At 39.9% G+C, this 9,446-nt stretch overlaps 1 pseudogene; it reads left to right on the plus strand.

Moving 5' to 3' along the window:
• The window catches only part of LOC101659469, a 58,383-nt pseudogene extending 49,651 nt beyond the window's left edge, over window positions 1-8,732 (plus strand).
• The last annotated feature ends 714 nt before the right edge of the window (window positions 8,733-9,446 follow it).

Consider the following 9,446-nt stretch of genomic DNA (forward strand, 5'->3'; position numbering starts at 1 on the left):
CAGCTTCTCTGATGATCTTATTAGATTGTTGTTCGCATTTGTTAAAGTCTCTTTGTCTGTCCTCCAAGTCACTGATGCGGTTCTCTGCTTCCTCCAGTTGATTTTTGAGGTCTGTGTTTCTGCTACTGGTTTTTGTTTTCTCCTCCCTAAGCTCTTGTATTTCCCTTTGGTGTATGGCCTTTATGTCCTCTATCATTTCATCCTTTTCCCGTATTGTTTCCCTCATATCCTGTATGACTCCAAGCAGCATTCTGAAAATTTCTTTCCGTGGCAGCTCAATGTCTGCTTCTTCTATGCATGTCATTATGTTCGGGACATCTTCTGCCATTGCTTTTCGTTTCTCCAGTTTTTTTCATTAAGGTCGTTGGGGCTGATGGCTGTTTGCATTGCATTGTTTTAGAAGAGCCAGGTACCATTTTCCAGGGAGTCAAAGAGTGCTGGCTCTCTCTGGGAGACTTTTAGGAATACTTCTTCGAACTGCCTGCAGATAATTTCACTATGGAATTAACCTACCATTTTATCCTCCTGTGGCTTCCCTCTCAGGGGAGTGCCCCAGAAGGCTGGTGGGTTGCCTGATTTGGTGTTGTGGAGGTTGAGCAGAGGTTCCTGCAGCAGCTTGGAACATTGGCGTTTGTTGGCTGAGCTGCCTTAGGCCCCCAAGCACACAGGACAGGTAGGAATTCCCAGGTAAGAAGTTGGGCAGAGTATCCCTTGGTGGAGATTGGCAGGACTTTCCCCAGCCTCCGGTTAGCTGCACAGGGTGGAGCTCACCAACCTGGGTGTGGCACAAGTGTAAATGCCCTAGGCTAAGGGGAGTGGTCTGAAGGTCAGCAGTGGAGTGTGAGGGAACAGGAAAGAGACAAAGAAAATGAAAAAAAAAAAAAAAGAAAAAAAGTAAGCCCGCTGAGACTCTGCGGGGATATAGAGAAGAGAGGGAAGCAAAAGTATCAATGTAGCTAAGTCCCAATCCCTACCCGTGGTACTGCAAGTGTTTAGTCCCTGCCCTGAGGTGGCGGCAAGCTGTGGCTGTGTTGATAAAAAGCCCCTGTGGTGCCCGCAGAGACTGTGGGGGGGTTATAGAGAAGAGAGGGAACTAAAATAACAATGTAGCTGAACTCCGATCCCTGCCCGTGAAGCTGTAAGAGTTTAGTCCCTGCCCCAAGGCAGACGGTGGCAAACTCTGGCTGTGTTAAGATTAAGTCCCCTTACAGGCTCCAAATGGTCCCAGCTCTGGCAGGGACAGTGGTGGGGCTAAGGTCAAGCCCTAGCTGGCCTCCACTGTGGTAAGCCAAAAGCCACCAGCCCCTCAAAACCTTGTGGGTCTGTGACTACTTATCTTTATGATGCTTCTCCTGAGTTCCAGAAGTGTTGAGTTTCTCTCTAAGCAACTCTCCTGGGCTGAATTCTGTGGAGTCCCTCTGGTATGTGTTACTCTGTCACCATCTTCCCCTTTACGGATGCATTCTAAAGGAAAATGGGAATTCTCTGCAGATTCCTCATACCATGGTTCAAACTAAAACTCTTAAATTGATTTTAAACTACAGATTCATAATCAGATACTGGTATCAGGCAGATATACAAGTGTCAACAGTCTAAGCTGTTACATCTGTATTCTCAAATCCCAAATCCACTATGGTCCCTTATTGAACAATTAACTGACTTTTAGCAACCAGATTACAATTACAAGGATCATAGATGGGTTCAGACAGGGGATCCCAGGTGCTACAATATTGCGAAGCAGGATGGGGAGTGGTCTCATTCCCAAAGGGAGCATGATGGAGGGAGTATTAGAGGTTGAGACTTAACAAAGAGGTTGTTCAAAAATATATGTGAACAAAATTAAATTAGATATGATGATAATAGAAAAAGAAGGAAAAGTAATGTTAAGAGGTAGTGGTGAAGCTTTCTTACTTGGAAAATAATATTTATAGGATTTCAAACCATTTGGGGTTGTATTTAATACAATTGTAAGTAGAAAGACAGTTGTCTTCTCTTTTCCCCCAATCATTTTATTGGGGGCTCTTACAGCTCTTATAACATTCCATACATCAATTGTATTAAGCATATGTTGCCATTATCATTTTCTAAACATTTACTTTCTTTTTGAACCCTTGGCATTAACTCCTCTTTTCCCTCCCTCCCCGCTCATGACCCCTTGATAAATTATAAATTATTATTGTTTTCATATCTTACACTAACAACCAAAAAAAAACAATTTAAAAAGAAAATCCTCTTTGTCTGTAAGACCACTCCCTAACCTGCTTATCTCTGTGTAGTGTTAGAGATCTCATGGCTTTCCCAGAGAAACAACCCTGAGGGTATGAGAAATTGTCACAGGATGTTGGAAATACATCTCTCATATATCTTCTCTTTTTTCTTAATGACACCTGAATTAAAGGAGAGTGATATATTTGGGAAAATAACTATGGATATCTCTTAGTTCAACCCTTTCATTTCACAAGTGAGAACAGCATGATGCAGAATAAGAAAAGTTACCACCTACAAGCAGCCAAGGAGTAAGATTAAGTGGTGAGAGTCTCTGAATCCCAGAGCAAATCCCTTCCAATGCAAATACAAAAATGTGGATAATTTACAATCCCAAACTGTGGTGCCACAATAACAAAGAGCTATTAAAAATAACAGGTAAAATATCTTCTGGAATTCTATCCTAGTTGCCAGTTCTCTAATGGGTTTTTTAAAAAATATGTTTCAAGAACTACACCTTTTATCTTCAAACTTTCATAAATGTTTTTGTGGCTGAAAAGAATGGTCTAAAATGTAAACATTCTAGCTATTCAAATAGCATAAGTAATAAATTAAGGCTAATATGCCCATAGGACAAAATGTATTATGTACATCAAAACCAAATGGAATGTGTTTTATATGTATATTTGTACATTCTCTGAAATATTTAGCTAGTGTAAAATTATTTGAAGGAATCCTGTCTGTACTAGGACATTTTACAGACACACATGGATTGGCTCAGAATCTGTCTGCACTGCTATCAAGGGTGATGAGGGAGGATGTAAGTGTTAGAACTTCTCAATGAAACCTATTATACTTAGCAAATACTGAAAATGGTGTATTTGAGTAAAAACAGCATGTATTGCAAAAACCCAGTTGCTGGTAAATATTGAAAGATAGGTAAGGTTTTCCAACATTTTTATAGTTGTTACATGAGTCAGTGTTCCAGCAGTAAACAGGTGGCACATTAAAATGTGGATAACTTGAAGATGATTTGACAACAATGTGTCTATTCACACAGGTGAGGGCAGCATAAAGAGTAGCCACGAAGGATCATGTAATTAACCTAGCTAGTGTAAGTAGAATTGACTACAACTTATCCCAAAGAAGGAGGACCTGGGTGGTATAAACAGCATGCATGGTTGATAACAAAAACGTTTGAGGTCCATGTCTACAAGAGGCTCCCTGGAAGATAGGCCTTGTGACTTACTCCTTAAACTCTAGCCAGTGAAAACCCTGTGGGGTCCAAGTCTTCTCTGCTGCATGAGGGGTCTCCATGAGTTGTAATTTCCTCAATAACATTTATTTTTTCATTCCAAAGTAATAAGGTAAGACGTGGTTATTAGAATGGAGAGTAAATGTCAGATGGAGAAAGCCACCTTGAAAGGTGCATTCACCTAAACCCAAAGGACAGTGCTAGCACAGGAGGAAAACTTGAAGGTGGCAAACAGTAGATGAATATTGACTCTGGTTTCCCTCTCTTCCCTTTCTTAGATCTCCAGTTAAGACTTATCTTTGACCAAAGCAAGTAGACAAATGTCACGAGAGTGCACTGATGTAGACAGCTCAGACACAAAGGGTAGAGATCCCAGGGATGGGGGACCGAGAGTGTGGAGAAAGAGCAAAGGGAAGCTATCCAAGACAAGAGTCCAATGAGTAAAGCTGAGGCTTGAGAAGGTCAATGTGTATTGACCAAGCCATTGATGTACTCATCAAGCATTAACTATCTACTATTAATCAGGCACCAAACATGAACATAAGTAACACCATATCCTGAAAACAAAGGACCCATGCCATAGATGGAGAGAATAGCAAATAACCCGAGTGAAAATTATGTGGCACACAAGGTTGAAATTCAAAATATGAGTCAATGACAAAACAATGACTCAGCAAGAGATTTTAAAAAACTATTTCCATCCAAAGATTCCCTAAAGATAACAGGAAATCCACTTCCAGGAAGAACCTGGAATCTAATGGGTGAGGAAGGAGGAAAAACAATATCAGGATGTTAAATCAAGGTCAGATAGCAAAACTGAAGTTGATAAAAGTATCTAATTAAAGAAGCACTGAGCAATACAGAGACCTTCCTAGCTATTAGAAATGTTTGTGAATTTATATGTATTTTATTTAATTAAGTATTTATCAATTACTAGGCTATTCAGAGTACTTGCCTGTTGTTGCAGGAATATAAGATTTAGTGGGAAAGAAGTGTCTATGTAGATGATAAGAGTGAGAAAAGGGTAGAAAGGAGATGTATGCATTTAGGTAGAGTGTAGACATAGCTGGTTTCAAAGTGCTAAGGTGAAACTTGATTCTACAACCTGTCCAACATTCAAACCTTTGGTTGAAGGTTAAGTGTTTGGATTAGAAGAGTAGACCAGATGGAGGAGCACTGACTCAGAGATAAACTGGTCAGTAAGAGCTCATGCCAGTTACCACTCTGTGGACTTGCAAGCAAGAGAGCACACAGCCAACAATAGCCCAAATTAATCAAGACCTGTTTCCCTTTCACAACATGTCTGGGAGTAGGGAATCTTGTGTGGGCACAGCAGGTCATTTTTATTGCCAAGGCGCCCCCCCCCCCTCTCTCTCTCTCTCTCTCTCTCAAGAGTCTCCATTATGATTATAAGATAATAGCTAGCTGTAGTTCTAGCCATCTCTACAACTTACAAAGCAGAAAGAAAGACGAAGGAAGGGTTCTGGGCACGATTATTAGAAAAAACAAAACTTGTCCTAGAACCCTCGAGCACAATATTATTCATATATTTTCAACAATGCTTCACATGGCCAGTTCTAGCTGCAAGGGATGGTGAAAAAGGAGGTATTTAACTGGGTGCTCTCAAACCCATACAGAGTCCCTTCCATTAGTAGGTGAATTGGAGAAAAACAATTGTCACAGGCACACTGAGAAGTTGTCTAACACTCTGAGGCTAATACTACCAGCCCTCTGTCTGCTCTTACTCTCCTAACAAGAACACTTGAGCGTGTGGCAAAGAGAGGAGTTAAAATCTGATGCTTTTGCATCCTATTGTTACCTGCCATCCAGCTGACTCTTACTTCCAGCAACCTCAGGTGTGCCAAGTAAAACTATATGCCAATGGGATCTCAAGGCTGTGACCTTCTAGAAACAGACCTTCAGGTTTGTCTTCCGAAGCATCTCTGGGGGAGTTCAAGCTGCCAACCTTTCACACAGTAAACTTGAGTGCTTAACTGTTTGCCACACAGCAACACACGTATTCTACAGACTGGGATTTAATTCTAGTTTGGGCTATGCGACCTTGAGCAAATTACTTGACCAATCTGTGTTTTAATTTTCCTACAAAGTTGGTGACAGGTGCTTTTATTAAAAAGAAAATAATCATTTTATTAGGGGCTCATACAACTCATCACAATCTGCACATATGTCATCTGTGTCCAGCACTTTAGTACATATGTTGACTTCACCATTCTACGACACCCGCTTTCCACTTGAGCCCCTGGTGTCAGCTCATTTTCCCCCTCCCTTGCCCCTTCCCCCTCCCCCCGAACCCCTGATAATTTATAATTTATTATTATTTTATCATATCTTACTCAATCCAATGTCTCCCTCACCCACTTAGAGTTTTAGCTGCTGAGATCTGTTCTGAGTGAGTGAAAGAATGAATATCTCCAGAACAGAAAAGAGTCATAGTAAGAAGCAGGAATAAATGAGAGACTAACCCATACCTCATTACATTCTCTCAAATGATTATAGTTGTATATACTAGAAAATTCTTTCCAATCTACTTTTAGCTTGGCACAGTTCACACTACTAAATTTTACAGACTTGACTGCTTGCTCCTATTATGAACCAATGAAAATGAACTGTAACTTGGGAAATGTAAGTAGAGGAAATTTATTGCCCTATGGTAACATATTGAGTTTTCTCTTTCAGAATTGTGTTCTCTCATTTGTGAAATACAAAAGGAGAGCCTTTAGATCGTCATGAAAAACTTCCTCCACCTCTGAATCCCAATTCACTTACTGACTGTAGAATCATTCAGTGATTTTCACTTGGTATTATGAAAAGAAAATAGGTGCTGTATGTGTTCTGCTGGTGTCAATGACTGCACTTACACCAACTGGCATTATGAAAAGATGGTGATGGTATTGTGGACCTTGTGGAATCACTTACATACAATGAGAGGAGTTGAGTACCTGCCACTGGAGTCGAAACTAAATGAAAACAGGAATGAGAGCACATTGGCTATGAGTGACCCTTATTTCTCACTCTGGGAGATCCCTCCAAGTGGCGGGGTGGGGGGGAGGGGGTGCAGGCAGTGGGTGCAGGTAAAGCATGTCATCGTTGAATCCAAACTGGAGAGAACAAAGACAAAGTCATGCTGATTGCGCAGAACAGGACTAAGAGCTCAGGGTTTCTCTCCTAAGCTAGTGCAACAGCATCCTTGGGTCGCGTGGTACCCTGCTACTGAACAATGTCACCCCTCTAGCAGATGCCTCTGCCCCTCTCCCCCCATCCTTTGGTAAGGATCCTCATCACTGAAAGGAAAATGATAATTCCCCTCTCTGAGTCACCATGCCCTGCCCTCAAAATAATTTTTCTTAGCCCAACCACATTTTCCTGATTCTTTAATAAACATTATTTAGCACCTAGGAAGCCCTGGGTGGCATAGTGGTTAGACATTGGCCTGCTGACCAGAAGGTCAGCACTTTGAAACCACTAACTATTCCTAGGGAGAATAAGGAGACTTTCTACTTCCTTCAAGAATTACAGTCTTGGAAACCCACAAGAGCAATTCTATTCTGTCCTATACAGGAGCTATGAGTTGGCATTGATTTGATGTCAGGGACTCTTTTATGGTGTGTTTTTAAATTGAGCAACTACAATGTGCCAGGGACTATTCTATATAGTTTGAAATAGTTTTATTCTTCTCCAAATGCTTTTTCTTAAAATATCCACATAACTTGCTTTACTTATTTGTTCATTCACATTTTACTCAGTATCACATTCACAGTGAGGTCTTCCTTGATATACATCTTTAAAGGTGGGCCCTTTTGTTCTTTCAGCCCTTTATGCTTCCAGCCATTTCACACAGAACCTGACATTTATTTACATCATTTATTGTCTGCCTTGGGGAGGAGCTGACCACAAAGTCAGCAGTTCAATTCCACCAGCTACTTCAAGAGAGACCAATGAGATTTTCTGCTCCCATAAAGATTTATAGCCTTGGAAACCCACAGGGGCAGTTCTACTTTGTCCTTTAGGGGTTGTATGAGTCAACACTAACTGGGTGGTGGTGAGTTTGGCTTTTTAAAATGGTCTACATTCTCTGACTAGAAGGAAAGCATTTGTTTGCTTTGATCTTTTGCTTGTTCTGTCACTGCTGCATCCTCATGCCTAGACCAATGCCAAGTTGTTGTTTTTGAGTCAGCTCCAACTCAAGCAATAACAGAACAATACAATGCTATGTCCCCCAAAGGTGTTTGTTTATTTGTTAAATAAAAGAAATATACATCAATCTTTGAATCACATAAACTCCATAGTTAAACAGTCTAACATAGGATTATTGTTGGCATCTAGTCTAGCTACACCCTGATTTTGACCTGATTTATGATACGAAGGCTGTTATGGCTAAAACCTGGCACACAACACTCCTGATGGAAGATAACTTTATTCTATCTGTGTATATGCACAATATGCTATTCACTCTAGATATAAAGATGGATCTTACAAACCATTGTGGTTAGGACCATATTGAATTTGCACATCTTGCTCACCAGTACACCAGAGGTTGGAAAAACTACACTAGGCAAAGAACTTGCATCAAGATCAGCACTGAAATACATTAATGTGGGTGATTTAGCTATTAAGAAGGGCAGTTATATCATGGCGATGATGAAGAGTAAGAGTTTCATTTTAGATGAAGATAGAGTAGAGAATGAGTTAGAAAACCAAATAAAGAAGATGGAGTTATTATTGATTGCCATGGTTCTAATTTCTTCCCTGAACCCTGGTTTCAGATAGTTTATGTGCTGAGAACATATAACAGTATACTGTACAAAAGACTTTAAACAGGGGTTAGAACAAGTAGAAACTAGAAGACAATATTCAGTGTGAAAGACATGAAAAAATAATGATAATTTATAAATTATCAAGGATTCGTGAGGGAGGTTGGGGGAGGGAATGGAAAAAATGAGGAGCTGATACCAAGGGCTTAAGTACAAAGAAAATGTTTTGAGAACGATTATAGCAACAAATGTACAAATGTGCTTGACACATGAATGTATGTATGGATTGTGATAAGAATTGCATGAGCCCCTAATAAAATGACTTTACAAAAAAGAAAGAAAGATTTCAAGTTCTGTGTGAAGAATCCAGGGCATCCTACAAGGAAGTAGGATAGTACATGAACTACCTAGCAACGCACCCCCCCCACAAAGATCTAGAGAATAATATAAACCAGTTATTAAAAAAGATTGAACAATGGATGAACGATAATAGCTCTTAACTTTCAAGACTAGCTACATGATCATCTCTCTTATTGAGCTCTCTCTGGCCATCATAGAAACTGTCCAGTTTCCAAAACATTTTTATATTAAAATTGTGTTGCAAAACTAGCAAGTAGAAAGTATCAAACGCTTATACTTGGGCTCTTTTTTCTCCATGAGAAAGCAAGGCAATTTGAAAAATAATGAATATAACATTATTTAGGAGTGAGAGTAAAGATTGTCGTTGTTTAATGCTTCAATTGTTAATGGATAAATAAATCTAAGTGGGTGTACAGCTGCAAAATTTATTACAAAAGAAAATGAAGGTAGATTAAGCTTGAGGAGGCAGAAAACGGTATCAGTGATATCAAAGACACACTAACAGACCTCAGCAAGCAAGAAAGACAGTCAGATAGGAAAATTAAAGAAGCAGAAGATAACCTGAGATCAATAACAGATGCTAAAAAAAGGTATAATATTTGAATAATTGGTCTACCAGAGCAGGACACAGCACACAAATTGACAGCAAAGATAGTGAAGGAATTTCTGGAAAAAACCTTCTCACCTTAATGAGTGAGAACCAGGCCCTCATACAGGAAGCAAAAAGGACACCAGCTAGACTAAACCCCAAGAAGGAACTCACCAAGACATTTAATAGTAAAACAATTCAACTTCAAAGAAAAAGAGAAAAATTTAAGAGCAGTAAGAGAAAGGAAGACAGTCACATACAAAGG

Source organism: Echinops telfairi, unplaced genomic scaffold, assembly GCF_000313985.2.
Source record: "Echinops telfairi isolate 266 unplaced genomic scaffold, ASM31398v2 ScPeMD7_21;HRSCAF=78, whole genome shotgun sequence".
In the NCBI taxonomy this organism is placed as follows: domain Eukaryota; kingdom Metazoa; phylum Chordata; class Mammalia; order Afrosoricida; family Tenrecidae; genus Echinops; species Echinops telfairi.